The sequence below is a fragment of the Mustela putorius genome, unplaced genomic scaffold, assembly GCF_011764305.1.
Source record: "Mustela putorius furo isolate JIRA1106 unplaced genomic scaffold, ASM1176430v1.1 tig00003863_pilon_pilon_pilon, whole genome shotgun sequence".
In the NCBI taxonomy this organism is placed as follows: Eukaryota; Metazoa; Chordata; class Mammalia; order Carnivora; family Mustelidae; genus Mustela; species Mustela putorius.
The window spans coordinates 1,492,757-1,509,145 of NW_025422015.1; the positions used below are offsets into that span (position 1 = coordinate 1,492,757).

Here is a 16,389-nt window from a genome sequence, read left to right on the forward strand (position 1 = left end):
CTAAGAATTTTTTCCTTCTTTTAATTATAAGCAGGTGCTGAAAATTACTGAATATTCTTTCTGCATTGAGAGGAGTTTGTAGTTTTTCTTCTTTAAATCAGTGAATATAATGAATTATCTATATATATGTTTTTTAAGATTTTATTTATTTATTTAACAGAGAGAGAGAGATCACAAGTAGGCAGAGAGGCAGGCAGAGAGAGGGGGAAGCGGGCTCCCCACTGAGCAAAGAGCCCAAGGCAGGGCTCGATCCCAGGACCCTGAGATCATGACCTGTGCCGAAGGCAGAGGCTTAACCCACTGAGCCACCCAGGTGCCCCATATAATGAATTATATTAATAGACTACCCAAAGTCAAATCAATCTGTTATTCTGGAATAACTTCAACTTCGTCTTCAATATTTCTGGGCTGAGTTTGCTGTAAGAACTTTGCATCTAAGGGTATGAATGAGATTGGTCTACAGTTTTCTCCTCTTGTATTGTCCTTTCAAAACCAGCCAAGAAATACTAACTTCATCAGTTTTGAAATTATACTAACCTCATCAGATTACATGGGCAAGGTTCTTCCTTCTATTCTCTAGAAAAGTTTCTAGTCTAGAAGTATATAAAACATTGACCTCTGGTAGAGCTTACCTATACAATCAATTGGGTCTGCTGTCTTTAAGGGGAAATAAGCTATTGGCTCAATTTCTTTCATACTACAGGAAGATTTAAATTCTTTTTCTGCTTGGGTCAATTTTGGTTCATTTTTATTTTTCTAGGAAAGTCAGAACTACACAATTAACTTAAATTTACAAAATTAAATTCAGAAGTTTGGAGGGGTCATTAAAGAAAAATAAATAAATAAACATTTTTTACTCATTCTCCAGCAAGCCCACTAAATCAGATCCAGAAATCCAAGATCCAAAATGTAGTAATGATAAAAGATATCAACTGATCTCCACCCCACCAAAGATAACGAGGACAAACCAGGTCTGCCAAAAGCCCCTTATAAAAACCAATGAAAATACCAGAGCACTGCTAACATGTCCACTTTCTTATATTCTTTTGACATTTTTACAAGTGTATTTCAGAGTATTTAATCTCATCAGGGTGGTAACTACTTTTAATTAATCAGTTATCATTACCATAGTCTTATCTTTAGCAAATTATAGACTCTTTTCTAAACTTTATTTCCTTCCAACATTCCTCTATGTTCATACAAAACAAGCTTTAGTTCGGTTCCTTTTTTTACTTTTTCCCCATTAAATTAGTATCCCAGCTTCAGGAAGTTAATGATCAAATTGCATGGAACTATGATGCTATGACACACCTTACTTTTAACTGGTACGAGCATTAGGTTGTCAGCTGTCAATCAGAAATACGATGGCAAATTCCTATAACTGTCGTCTGACCTGCTTCAGCAAATATGTCATTTCTTCCTTCAAATTTCTGAAAACAGAGTTGGGATAGAGTGAACAGACCTAAGGAATTTAGGAGTTAAAAATTTACATGGTTGAATTAACTCCCTCTGCTTTCAAAGCTTCACAAGCAGAGCACTGGTCTGTTACCTTAAAAGAGTTGTTGAGAATCTTAGAAGAAAAAAATTACTGCTTGCTGTAATTTCTAAAATACCATAAGGGATGTGAAATATAAAACTTCTATTCTCTAAAAGCCTTCTAAAAAGTACTCAAGTTAACATTTTCAGACAACAATCACTGTCTTTGAAAGAAGGGACATCTGTTCATCTTAAAAACCAAGAAAAATTTAATCAGTAGTCCCACTGTGCTCCCAACCTTCTACCAAGAAACCCAATTAATTCCACAACTGAAGGGAATTGGAAAGTCAACTAAGAAGCCTCCAGAATGATATTTAAGTGGCTTACAAAATAATTATTTTTTAAAGACATAAGGAAGAAACAGGAAATGTTTAGAAAGCCGTAAGTAAGGAAAGAATTCCTTACAAAGGGGGGGAAAAAAAAGAGCAAAGCACTTTCGTGGTTTTTTTTTTTTTTTTTTAAGGGGGGAGGTCTTTAATTGGTAGGAACAAGAAAAAATAGTAAAGAAAATGTGACAGAGTCTCAAAAGAATTCACAGATGGTGTTAAACTGCATCCAATTTTTCATGAGCTGTTAAGAGGTCATGAACAATTTTCTCACCCTGACTTTTTAGAGGGTCCTGCAACATCCATCATCACGGTGCAGGTTGAAAACAGGGTTAGCTGATTTCCCTAGAATATCAGCATAAGCAAAGAGCTAACTAAGAACCATTATTTCTATGCTTTCTTTTCCCCCACTGAAATAAACACAAATAAAAGAAAATATATGGATTGGGGCGCCTGGGTGGCTCAGTGGGTTAAAGCCTCTGCGTTCAGCTTGGGTCGTGATCCTGGGGTCCTGGGATCGAGCTCCACATCGGGCTCTCTGCTCAGCAATGAGCCTGCTTCCTCCTCTCTCTCTACCTGCCTCTCTGCCTACTTGTGAACTCCGTCTGTCAAATAAATAAATAAAATCTTAAAAAAAAAAAAAGAAAATATACAGTACAATATATTATATTTTATATATATTATTATATCATATATTATATATGATATTATTACATAGAATATATATGGTACAATATATTATATTTATATAATAAAAGATGGTACAATAACAGGGTTAGGAAAATAGGATGTTAAAAAATAAAGCTGAGAGTGGGGCATCTGGGTGGCTCAGTTGACTGAGCATCTGCCTTCAGCTCAGGTCCTGATCCCAGGGTCCTGAGATTGAGTACTGCATTGGGCTCTCTGCTCAGTGAGGAGTCTGCTTCTCCCTCTCTCTTTGCCTCTCCCCCATACTGTGCACTCTCTCTCTCTCTCAAATAAGATCTTTATAAATAAACAGATATAAAGAGAGATAAATAAATAAAGTGGAGAGGGAAAAAAAGATGTGCAGTAAGTTTACGGTCTTCTCCCAAGCCTAGAGACAATCTTGCAGTTAAGGATGAAATAGCTCTCTTCTCTTGAGGACTCTGAGCTGTAAGCTCTGCCCAACCAGCCAACATTATCCAGTCTCTAGGCTTGCAAATTATCAACCCCAAAATACCACAGTGCCCCCAATAAAGTGAGATACAATTTCCCTAAGGGTGTTATGAATACTTTAAATCTATTCACAATTCATTCAAATAAAATTATCACTAAAAAAACTAAAAACTAGACACATAATGAATCCATAGAAGTCAGGTAGTGACTGAAAACAACCTGGCACAGAATAATAGTTGTGTTTCCTTGATTGATGCTGTTTTTTAAACTGAGTACTTCTGAGTCAACTGGGTAATAAAAATTTTAAACCTATATTCTTTCCCCAAGTATCTATATCATCACAATGAATATTATCTGTTTCTGGTTTTTTGTTCATGTTTATTGATAATGTAAAATTGTCTAAAAAGATGTGTACACTTAACTCATTATATATTTAATTTCTTATTTATTTATTTACTTACTTATGTATTTATAGAAAGAGAGTGAGTGAGGACAAGTCAGGTGGGGAAGCAGAGGGAGAGGGAGAAAGAATACCACATAGGCTCCACACTTAACGTGGAGCCCCATGCAAGGCTTTATCCCATGACCCTGAGATCATGACTTGAGCCAAAACCAAGAGTCAGAAGTTAAACCGACTGAGCCACCCAGGTGCCCCATCACTTCTTTTATATTTAATGCTGATTCTTTTTTTTTTAAGATTTTATTTATTTATTTGACAGAGAGACAGAGAGAGATAGAGATCACAAGCAGGCAGAGAGGGAGGCAGAGGCAGAGAGGGGGAGATGCAGCAGGCTCCCCACTGAGCAGAGAGCCTGATGCAGGGCTCGATCCCAGCACCCTGAGATCATGACCTGAGCTGAAGGCAGCGGCTTAACCCACTGAACTGAGCAGTCACCCCTTTAATGCTGATTCTTAAACTAGTAGGGTCATCATTCTTCTAGAGCCCAGTAAGAGAAAAAAGTTTTAAAAGGATTTTTCAATTATAGAAAAGAATCCTTGAATTACATTTCTATTTCTTAGGCAAGGACTCGGCTGTCTTACAAAATACACTTACCAACCAATGCTGGGAAACAACATTACAAGATGAACATCAAATTAAAGATCAAGCCCTTCACACTCAGAAGGCACAGCATACAGATTTACCATCTAATTAGCTATCTGATTATCTCTGAAGAATTGTAAGGTTAGTCAGAAAGTTTGCTTGCCAGATTTTTCACATCATTAATGTGGAAGTGTATTTGTATTTGAAAACTTAGATTATCTACAACCTTTTAAAATCATATAGAATGGAATCTTACAGTTACTGAAAAAAAAAATACCATCACAAACATGATGTTCCAAATAATGACTACTTGTATTAAAAAAAAAAAAGAAACTGGCCAAAATTTATGATAGTATCAACTGTTGCACAATTTCATCATTTTATAATGTTTACAAAGTTATCTTGCTGTTTAAAATACAAAGGATTATTCAACTAGGGTTTATATGTAGTATTTGTTTTTATATCAGTGAAAGTATATTACAACAGACTGAAAAGTCATCCTAAAGCTAATTCCAGTGGTCCAAATTCTTCAAAAGCATGCTTACAAATATTTAATAGAAGTATTTTTTGGCTTTTCCCAGAGATACAGTATTTGCTTTTCTGTCACAGAATTTAGGGAGATTCAGCAGTCTAGAATCAGAGGACCAAGGTTTAAATGTGCTACCTACTAACTGTGTGATCTCGATCAAGTTGCTAACTTTCTCTGTCTCAGTTTATTCATCTGTAAAATCAAAGTGGGCTGACGATGGGTCCTATTTGATAGGATCGGTTTTTTGGTTACAGCTTTGTATTAACAATATTATAAAGGAAATAATCCAGGCTAAAAGCTTAGAATGGTATCTAGCATAATAAATCCTGGCTGCATATCCTTTATTTTCACTTTTCCTTAATAACATAGCTCCAGCATTTTTATTTTTTAATTTTTTTAGCTCCAACATTTTTAAAACCCTGAAATTTTTTAAAAAGTTATAAAAAATTACTAAAAGACTGGAACAGTTTTGGAACACTCCCTTTAGGGCAGGCTGCTCCTACTCATATTTTCTTGGAGAGCCACCTAAGTGGAACAAGTAATATAGGCGAGTAATATAAAGCAAAGACAAAATAGAGACACAGCTCTAAGGAGCTAAAATGTCTGCACGATAATGAGGGGGGAAAAAAAATGGTCCTGAGCACCGGTCTTAGGAACTGGTACAATTTCCTAAAACCAAGAAACGAACAAAATGGGTGATGAACACCAGGCTGTCTTGTTGACAAAGACGGTAACACAAAAGCCAATTACCATAATCAATTGCTAAGAGAAAAATGTACGCAGCAAACAAAATCACAGAAGAAACTGTCCTTCCCAAGGAGGGATGTGGAAGTTCCAAGAGTTTCTATTTCCATTAAACATGGGAGGAGAGGGGGGAGGGGAAACAGCGCTCTTGGGGAAACAGCGCTCTTATTCTCATTTTAACGTGGACTTGCTTTTTGAAAAAGAGATCTTGGCAGGGGGAGAACAGACTTGGTAGTCTTTTCTTAACTTGCTTTAGGCCTACAAACCCCTGCTGGTTCTCACTCGATGCCTGTGTCCATCCCAGAGGTCGGTGTGTGTAGGCACACTCAGGAGCAAGCAAACAAGTTCTCAGAGGATAGAGAGAAATCAGAGCACAAGTGGGAAGTTGGGTTGGACATTCTTGAAGATTCTCTTTTCTTCATGATTTCATGAGTTGTGCCCCGATTTTTAGTTTCCTTGGTCTATCATCTATTTTTTTTTTTTTTGCCAGATTATTTATTCAGTTACAACTCCAGGTCGGAGGCAGCTAGTTTTGAAGACACCTTCTACGCACCCTCTAGTCGGCTACGTGTACGACCCTATACAATGTCAACATTACAGAATCTTGGCACCAGATGATGTAAATCTCACTCACTGAAGCCAGAAGGTACAAGAGACTTATTCTTTGAGTTCAGGTAATATCATGGGAAGACTTTTCCCTAATTTTTTTTTAAATTTCCTAGTATTAATAAAATAAGGTCCTACCTACGTTTCTTGCCATGCACACTGGAAATTGTAATTTTTTTTTTAAGAGCATCATTATCCCATTTAAGCTAGCACTGATATTTGTGAATCTCAAACCGAAGTAGAGCTGGTATGCCACAGATCTAAGTTTTGTAATCAATGCTGCTTTGTGCAGTCTGTTAGCATTGCAATGTTTCACAGCATAGCTCATATTTCATTTTTTCCCCCCAGAGTTTTGTTTCAGCACAACTTCATATAGTATTTTCCCTTTAACAATCTCACTGAAGAAAATAACAAATCCAAAATAGAGTTTACAGCTAAACAAAAATAAAAGCTCAATTAATGATAGAACTGGTTGTTTTCAAGGTTTGACTAGTCAGAAGATTCAAATTCCCTTGGTATACAATGACTGATAACAAACACTGTGCTGGCTGTGTTAGAAAATGCTTCTATCAACTACTTGATAATATATGGCTTTGCCAGAAAAGTCAGCATTTCAAGCAACCAGTCCTCCAACATGGCTCACACTGATTATAGCACGATTATAGACCTCAACATTTTGCAAAATAAAAAGGTATATTTAAGTTTTTGGCATTCACAAGAGATCATTCACAAAACTCAGAGGAAAAATCTAGGATCAAAAAAAAATCTAAGTTCTGTTCTCAAAAGTACTTTAGTATAACAGTTTTAATTATATATTTAATATGAAATATATTACAGTACATACAAAGATATTCTTCTCCTAGAGATTTTTATTTTTTTTTTAAAGATTTTATGTATTTATTTGAGAGAGTGAGAACATGAAAGGGGGGAGGGTCAGAGGGAGAAGCAGACTCCCTGCTGAGTGGGGAGCCTAATGTGGGACTCGATCCCAGGACTCCAGGATCATGACCTGCGCAGAAGGCACTCGCTTAACAAACTGAGCCACCCAGGCACCCTCTCCTAGAGTTTTAACATAAACTTCATATATATTTTTTTGAGATGAATCACTGATCCACTATTAGCTCATCTCCTAATGTAAATATTTAAATATTACAAGCTGAATCGGACTGTAAAGGGATACCTATAAAAATGTATTCTATTTTATCTTTCATTGTTTGTAAATATGCTTGAAAATATTTTGCATTCTATAAACAGAAACAATCTCTCCTTGATACATTCTAGTTGCCAGATACAATAAGGAAATAGCCATTAAATTAAGAAGCCTCCTTTTCATATATATATGTGTATATACATATATTTGTGTGTGTGTATATGCATATATAAAGGAAGAGAGAGAAAGAGAAAGGGAGAGAGGAAGGGACTCCTGGGTGGCTCAGTGGGTTAAAGCCTCTGTCATTGGCTCAGGTCATGATCCCAGGGTCCTGGGATCAAGTCCTGCCTTGGGCTCTCTGTTCAGTGGGGAGCCTGCTTCCTCCTCTCTCTCTCTCTCTGCCTGCCTCTCTGCGTACTTGTGATCTCTGTCAAATAAATAAATAAAATCTTTAAAAAAAAAAAGGGGGGGGGGACAGGGGCGCCTGGGTGGCTCAGTGGGTTAAGCCGCTGCCTTCGGCTCGGGTCATGATCTTGGGGTCCTGGGATTGAGTCCCGCATCAGGCTCTCTGCTCAGCGGGGAGCCTGCTTCCTCCTCTCTCTCTCTCTGCCTGCCTCTCTGCCTACTTGTGATCTCTCTCTGTCAAATAAATAAATAAATCTTTAAAAAAAAAAGGGGGGGGGACAGAGGAAGAGAGGGATATAAAAGCTTAACTGCCATCTTTTAGGATGGTTCCTAGAAGAAAACAAAATCTATTTTTCCAAGTGTTATTACTCCTCCTTTATAAGAATTAATATTTAATCACTGAAATATTGTTCATGTCCATGCAGGCGGAGTGGGTGGGGTGCAGCACTTTCATCTTCATGGCAAGACAAAAGCTTTCTTAATATTCAACTTCTTTTGCAACAACCTTCTGCTTAATTTAAATGGATTTCATTTACATATAGAAAAAAATGGGTTTTGAGAATACAAAACAAAAACATAATTACAGTTTGGATCAAATACGAGGAAACAACACAGTCATCCTACACCTCCGAGTGAGACCACACACAGGGGACGCCGTTCCCCAGGCTCTTAGTTTTCTACTTGGGTTGTTAGGATTAACTACTTCCACTTCCACAATACATAAAGAGTTCAAGCGAGGAGATGGAACCTGGAGACAGATGTGGTAGAGTTTCTAGTTCCTTTACTCGCCTGCTACCCAGCCACAGACAAATTAATTACCCTCCCTGAGCGTCAGTTTCCTAATCCGTAAAAATAAGGGTAACAGACACTTCATTAAGATGGGGGGGATAACAGAAGCATCCAGTTGCCTGTGGAGCACTCAGCACAGGTAGAGGCTTGAGAGTATTCCTTGTATACCCTCCTATCATTTTGATGTGTGTTGGGTCTGTAATGATATTCCCACTTTCACTCCTTATTGGTCATGTATGTTTTCTCTCTCATTAAGCAGTTTTGCCGGTGGGTTATCAATTCATTTTTCCTAAGAACTAATGTTTTCAGTTTTGTCAAGTTCTCTATAGTCTATTTTCTTTTTTATTGTTTCTGTTATTATCTTTATTATTCCTTTCTTCGACTCACTGTAGGGATATTTTGCTTTTCTTTCCCTATTGTAAGGTAGAAGCTTTAAATCTTGCTTTAAGTTTTTTTTTTTTTCCTTCCAAAGAGGAGAATTTATAGTTTGCCTATTCCTCTAAGTATTGTTTTAGCTTCTCTACAAGTATTTTATTTTGCATGGTCATTATTATTCATCAGATTTTAAAATTCCTTTGTTATTTCCTCTCTGACCTACTATTATTAGAATTTAACTTTTAATTTCCAAACATTTGAGTATTTTCTAGGTATCTTATTAATATCTCATTTAATTCCATTTTGGTTAGATAACAACTATGGAAGATTTCAAACGTTTGAATCTTATTAAAACTTGTTTATGGTATAATAACATATGGTCTATTTTGGCCCACATTCTCTGAGCACTTGAAAAGAATGCATGTTCTGCAGTTTTTAGTTATAGATCTGAGTTACCATCTGGTGTTGTTTCCTCTCAGCATGAAGAATGTCCTTTTGTATTTCCTGTAGCACAGGTCTAATGGCAGTGAATTGTCTCATTTTTGCTCATCTGAAAAATTATTTATTTTTCCCTCCATTTTTGAAAGCTAGTCTGCCTGAATGTAGATTTCTGGGTTTTGTTTTGTTTTGTTTTTTGTTTTTTTTTACTTCCATAAAGATGTCACTTCACTTTCTTCTGACTTCTGTTGTTCCTAATGAGAAGTGAGACGACTTTGGAGTGCTGTTCTCTATACAAAATGTTTCATTTCCCCCCCCAGCCCCCCACCCCTGCAAAGACTTTTGTCTATAGATTCTACGTCTTTGAATTTCCTGTTTTTCCTCCCCTTCTGAGACTTTGATTATAACATTACCTTTGCAACAATATTAAGAGTGCAACTGAGAACCATTCTCATCATCATTTAGTTAAATTAGAAAGAGATAAATAAAAGCCAATGTGCATCAATTTTTTAAAAAAGCTTAAACTGAATTTTTGTTAAATAAATACTGAGTAAGTGATTAAAATTACAGGAAAATTTGAAACCCATGCTACCAAATGTAACATTTATCTATGAAACTAAAAGAATTTTTCACAGTTACTTTCATAATTACTTAAATTGGCATTAACTATATAATAAGTTGTGTTATTCAAATTATAGCATTATGAAAATGATGAAAAATAAGACCACACCCTAAGAAACTTTAAGGTACGTGTCCAGGGCATTTTGCACTATCTGGATCAAATTTTCTATTTTTATCTGATCTGTAAGATATTCTGAAGCTATCAGCAGAAATATGTGTTTCCAGCCTTATGTTTAATTTTTTTTTTAACTACAATTGTATTCATTCAAGGAGCAAGATGATCCCTGAGGCTACACAAAAGTGAAGAGAGCAGAAAGAATTAGAAAATATAACTAAGCAGTAGAGCTGCTCAGGGTATAGTAGTAATGAGTCAGGATTTCATGGTGAAGAGGGATGGGGTGGTGGAGGGAACTCTACAGGAACAAGGAAATCCAGGATCAAAACTGCACTTCAAATAAATAAATAAAATCTTTAAAAAAAAAAAAAACTGCACTTCCAAAAAGTCTATTCCAGCTACTCTGAAGGAAAAACTTACGAGAAACTGATAGTTCGGGGAAGAAAGATGCTGGCTTTGATTTAGGTAGTTAGAGGTGCTAAGTAGTCAGATTAGAGATGTATTTCTAAACCAGTGCACCTCCTGGTGGACTGAACACAGGGTGTAGGGAAAACAGGCATTCATGAGGTTCCCCAGACTTTTGGCCTGAGGTAGGGAACAAAGAAATTAACAGTGGGTTTGGACATTTTTTTTTAAAAGATCTTTTAGACATCCAAATGGAGACATGAAACAAGCACTGGAAATTTTGGGATAAATAATGCCTTCGATAAAGAAGAGAGTTAAAAATCACTCATACAAAAATAATGAATACTGTTATGCTGAAAATAAATAAAAAATAAATTTTAAAAAAATCACTCATACATGCAATTCCTCTATGTAGAAATAACAAATATCTACTAATATTTCAGAATAATTCTCTTGAATCTAACTAAATGCACTTGAAAAATAACCTTCTCTAAATGCTTTAACCCAAGAGCGACTATATATAAATGTCTTAAAAAGGAAATATAACTATAATTTAAAGCAGAAGTCCCCTTTGATCATACTTTTTTAGCATCCTAAGATTTTCTCTGAAAAATCTGAAAAGAACTATTCATCAAATAAAAGCGCTATCATGTGGAATAGTATCTGTCATACTAAGACAGATACTGTGACTAAATATATTTAAGTCAATTTTCTACTATAGCAAACCAAGATACTATGTGAATGGACCAACTATACCAAGTGAGAAATTATTTGTTAGCTCTTTACCACCTGAGATTACAAATGATCAATATTTTATAACATTAACTATTAACACTACATTTGGTTCATTCCTTGATCCTTTTACAGTTAACCAGTGTAATATGATAATTATTTCACTGTCTGATACAACTGACAGTCCTACTTTTTCAAAGAAGGGAAACATTGAACTGTGTACTGTGAATACCCTTACAGGGCTATGGAATCAATGAAAAGGTGGCTATTTTTAGCTTAAATTTTGGACTATGCAGCAAAATTTTAAATGCAACCATACTATCTAAAATGCTTTACTAGAATCATAAAAAAAAAAAAAAGAAGAATCAAAGAAGCGCCTTCCCCCCCACCACCAAAAAAAGATTTAGAAGTTCTATAAATATACAGATTGGCTATTCAGTAATCCCTCAGCAATGAGTGTTTTACAAATCTCAGTTTGCTGGAAACAGCTTCATATTTGTTCCCCAGAGTTTTAAAATATGAGACCTATTTATGTATGTGCAGTTACATTCTGTCTTCTTAAACAAAAGGACGCATAGCCCACTCCTGCTTTCTAAATTTCTAGGCTACTCAACACTGGGTGTTACTTTAGCCACTGCATACAGGAACAAAGGCCAGCCATAAGGCCCCGGACAATTTGTGTGTGTACACACACACACACACACACACACACACACATTGAAACATAACTGGTCATGCAAAAAAGGTCTTAAAATCTTTAAAAAAACAGATGAGGTTTAAAAGTGTAAAACCTTTTTTAAAAGAGGAAGTATAGCCTATGTAACATGAAACTTTGGGAGAATGTAGTTGACGGTGCCCGCAGTTCTACACCACTATATGACATGAAGATCACTCAGGAGAAGGGGTGCCTCGGCAGGGGGCAAACAGCCACCATTCCACTTCCTTTTGGAAGTAGTGTCCTTGTTTACCTTTTATTTATTTATGATTTTTTAAATATTTTATTTACTTATTTGACAGAGGGAGTGCATACAAGCGGGGGGATTGGCAAGCAGAGGGAGAGAGAGAAGGAGGGAGCCCGATGCGAGGTTCAACCCTGGACCCTGGGATCATGACCTGAGCCAATGGCAGATGCTTAGCCGACTGAGCCACCCAGGTGCCCCAATTTACCTTATTTAAAATGCATAATTAAAGCATTTTGCGGGGCACCTGGCCAGGTCATGATCCCAGGGCCCTGGGATTGAACCCCGCATCAGGCTCTCTGCTCAGTCTGCTTCTCCCTCTATTCTCTCTCTTTCTCTCAAATAAATAAATCAAATACCTTTAAAGCATTTTTAATGTCATATTTGCTCCTAAATCCCTATTATCTGTGAAATCTTGATCTTGCCAAGTGGGTCTTTCTCATCTAGGAATTTTTTCAAAAACATATACCCTAAAGTCAGCATGTAATTAAATCAATTTTTATAAAATCATTTCAAGCCTTTAATAATTTAATTCAATGTAATGAAAATAAAGTTTACTGAAAGACTAAAGTCACTGAAATGGTTAATGAATTTCTCCAGATTCTTAATTTACAATTTGGGGAACAGTAAAATTTCCCCCTTTCAGTAGTTACTTCAAAAAGTCAAACTTAAAAAAATTAAAAGCTGTCATTAATAGAAAGGGTTATTTTATCATTCCCTGATTGGTAAAAAGAGCTAAAAAGTAAAAGACATAGTAAGTCACATAATTATATTTTCATCTTCATTTTGTACACAATACAAACAACTAAAAAATTCACTTTAAGGAAAATTTTAAAGTTATTTTAAATACATTTGGAACTTGTTGACATTTTTAAACTATTAAGGATTAATGTCCAACACAACAAATAAGTCATTGAATGATTCCCAGTTGGTTTGCCAATAACTAAAAATAAATCACACATGAGAACAAGCAGTGGTAGCCACTAGCAAAGACAACCCATCTTAAATTCTTCTTTTACATTAAGAAGATATAATGACTGAACAAAGAGACGGTACTTGTGTTCTTGAGTTTTTTCTTCTTTTTCTTTTCTTTTTTTTTTTTTTTTTTTTTTTTTTTAGTTCTTGGACATTTAAGAACTCTAAATTTGATTTACCAAGAATCCTGCATATCTAGGCCACTGTTACCTATCCTTAAGATTTAATTGCATAACATGGTAATTGACATATTCCCATAAAGTAGCCTAAGTCAGTAATTATACATCCCAGTTTTCATGGAATGATCCCAAATTTTATGCCCACTGTCCAAATTTGGAAGATAAATTATACGACCACCTTTAGTCCACTACGAGCACCAAGTCTCACTATCCCTAGGAAAGGCTTCCTATTCAGGCAACAGGACATGAGAATTGGTGTAAATGGGAATAACTTTTTAAATTGCTAGACCAAGAAAGGTGGGTCTAATTTCTCTACTTTTCACCAGTTCACCTCTCTTTAGCCTGACATGGAAGCTAAAACATTTGTGACCATTTCTTCTTTAGATCAATGTTTCCTGATGAAGATGTCAGCTCTATTTGACAGATGACCAAAGTCTTCATGAAAACCAATGCAAAGATGAAATCATGTTTAAAATGCCTGACTTGCAGAGAGCATGACAAGAGAAATATTACAGGTGATCATACTCTACGACACTAAAAAATAAAATAAACTTCACTAATAAAAACCTTCACTACAGGGGCACCTGGGTGGCTCAGTGGATTAAGCCTTTGCCTTCAGCTCAGGTCATAACCCCAAGGTCCTGAGATCCAGCCCAGGTCAGGCTCCCTGTTCAGCAGGCAGTCTGCTTGTCCCTCTCCCTCTGCCCCTTCCCTCCACTCATGCTCTCTCTCTCTCAAATAAGTGAAATCTTCCCCCACCCCACCCCCCAAAAAACCAAACAAACAAAAAAAACCCACGTCACTAAAAACAAAGGACTTCAGATTTTATCTGTGAAATAGCTATCATTTTTTAAATGTTCTAGACAGTAGAGAGACTGCTGGTCTCACAGTTTTAAGGCGGAAGACTTTCAACAGACAAACTAGTATCCACCTGATAAGCTGGGCTATCCTTCCCCGTAACTATACAGACCTCTATTTGTATAACATGGAATTCTATCCTCTCCTAAAACATTATTTTAAGGCTATTTGTCCCCGAAACAAATTCATTAGCTGGAAGCAAGTGCACTAAGCCTTTGTTCTAAAGGAATTGCTTTAATAGAGGTAACACATAAATGATGTTAGCAAGAACTCTGCTTCAGATTATTAACTAAATGCTTCTTCATGAATGAAAAAATAGTCTGTCCCAATTACGAGTAACAAGGCAAGTAGTAAGAAAGGTCATTCAAAATGAAATTCGCTTAGCAAATTTTTTCAAATAGGATAACCACCATTTCAAGATGGGATTTTTTTTTTTTTTTTTGAGGATGTTGGTTGTGAAGGTAAATGAAAATTGGCCTATTCTTTGAGGAAATAAAAAATGTCTTAATGGACTTCCGCTTGTTCTGTTATTCATTTCAGGTTCGGAAACAGCTATCTTTCTTTCTTAATTATGTGTCCGAGTAAGCCCCCTAGTTTCAATTTTAGCAAATTAACCTTAACAGCATCATAGAAACTACTGATAGCCATGATATTCTTGGAGGAAATTACAATATAGATAGAAGTCTCATCTGTAACACCCCACTCTATTACACCATTTAAAAAAAAAAAAAACAGAAAAAAATACACATTCACAGACTTCATACTGATAGGCAATTCCCTTTAAAAATGTGTAACAGATGGTATTAACTCCATAACTTTTTAAAATATCATCTTTGATCAACCGTGTGAAAAAGAAAATATCTGCCTCCATCTAACCTCTTTCCCCTACCTTCATCCAATATTACAGGGCACTTCTACTTTTTGCCTACTAGGATGGAGAAGGTTTTCAGAGGCACAAACCACCCTGAATAATGCTAGCTTGTCCATGATGAGAGAAGAATTATAGTTTTGCCGCAAAGATCCATATGTTTGCTGAGGCGAGCAGGAAAGGCAGAGAAAAAACAGGGAGGGAGGCGAGATGGCAAAAGAGGAAGAAAAAAAAAAAAGATCTCTGGCGGGCTAACAAAAGGAATCCCAGTGGCATGCTCTCTAATAAGAACATTTCGCTTCACCTACACGACTGTGGCTCCTTAATTCTAAATATAGGTTAGGCAAGGTCCTAGTTTTATAAAATACGTGGGTTTTATTAAAATGGATACTGTATTCATTAGGTAAAGTGATAGCTGCATACATAATAAAACATTCCATCAAATGAAAAGGGTATTTTATCAATATTTGTATAATACTTCATTATTTTAATGTACCTGAACTATGTTTTTGGAACTGCCATAGAAAAGCTGGTTTTAATAAAATATAGGATTGTGTGATGTTGGAGTATTATTCACAAAATACATTCAATGTGGTCTGCTATGCACTCTTAGGTAGAAACTGATGCCCAGAAAAGTCCATGGTTAGGAAAATAGGGCATAACTTTATTTCAGGATGTAGGGGCTCAGGATTCTTCAGTAATGAGTGGAAAAGGTTAAGACTAAGTTTCAATTTCTTTAACTGCACATATAGAGTTAAACATTGGTATTTTAAAAGGAATAGATTAAAGAAGAAAAATGGTGACAGAAAATTTGAAAATGCAAGCCATCTCAGGGAAAACCAAGAGTCTGACTGGTGCAGAAAGTACTCAAAATACAGGCATGGGGGGGATGGAGCACCTGGCTGGCTAAGTCAGTAGAGCGTGTGACTGTTAACCTGAGGGTCATGAGTTTTAGTCTCATGTTGGGTATAAACATTACTTAAAAATAAAGTCTTAAAAAAAAAATAGACACATGGGGAATATATTATACCCTCTTTATAGTCTAAGTTGGGAATATAAAATTGATGCAGGAAAAAAATGCAGAAATGTACTTATTAAGAGGATAAACAAATCCTACCAAAAGAAAGGAAATAATCAGTACTTGTAAACAATTATACAACTATAATCGTAGATGATACAAATAATGGATTTTGAAATACTAGTCATCTCAAGGCACTTTTTAAAGCATAAATATTTAGACCCTCTTAAGAGAATAGCCATGAATTATACCTCTCCCCTAATAATACTGATAAAGACAAATTCTTGGCGCCATCTACAATATAAAACTACCCTAAATAGCAAATATCACTATAGGGTCCTTTAAAGGATTAAAACAGAAAAACATGTTTCTTCAAGTGGATCAAGCAATAAACTACCTTCTTTGACATAACTTGAAAGAAAATAATCCAACATTCAACATTTTCCCAATCAAATGCAAATTTTCAGACCTGCACATTAAAACATCTTTAACACTATTATTAATATTGATAGATTTATAACATCAGAACAGTTATAAACTAGATGATTTATTACTTTCATTTTCAACTGTTTGTTTTTGAGT

General features: G+C 35.8%; 1 protein-coding gene and 1 long non-coding RNA gene across 2 annotated transcripts in view; one reads left to right on the forward strand and one right to left on the reverse strand.

Moving 5' to 3' along the window:
- The window catches only part of BCKDHB (branched chain keto acid dehydrogenase E1 subunit beta), a 222,573-nt gene that overhangs the window by 34,386 nt on the left and 171,798 nt on the right, over positions 1-16,389 (reverse strand). The gene's annotated exons all lie outside the window — the stretch shown is intronic.
- LOC123387832 lies at positions 5,546-13,642 on the forward strand. The gene is made up of 2 exons (XR_006602306.1): positions 5,546-5,988; positions 13,448-13,642. It is a non-coding gene; the product is annotated as an uncharacterized LOC123387832 (long non-coding RNA).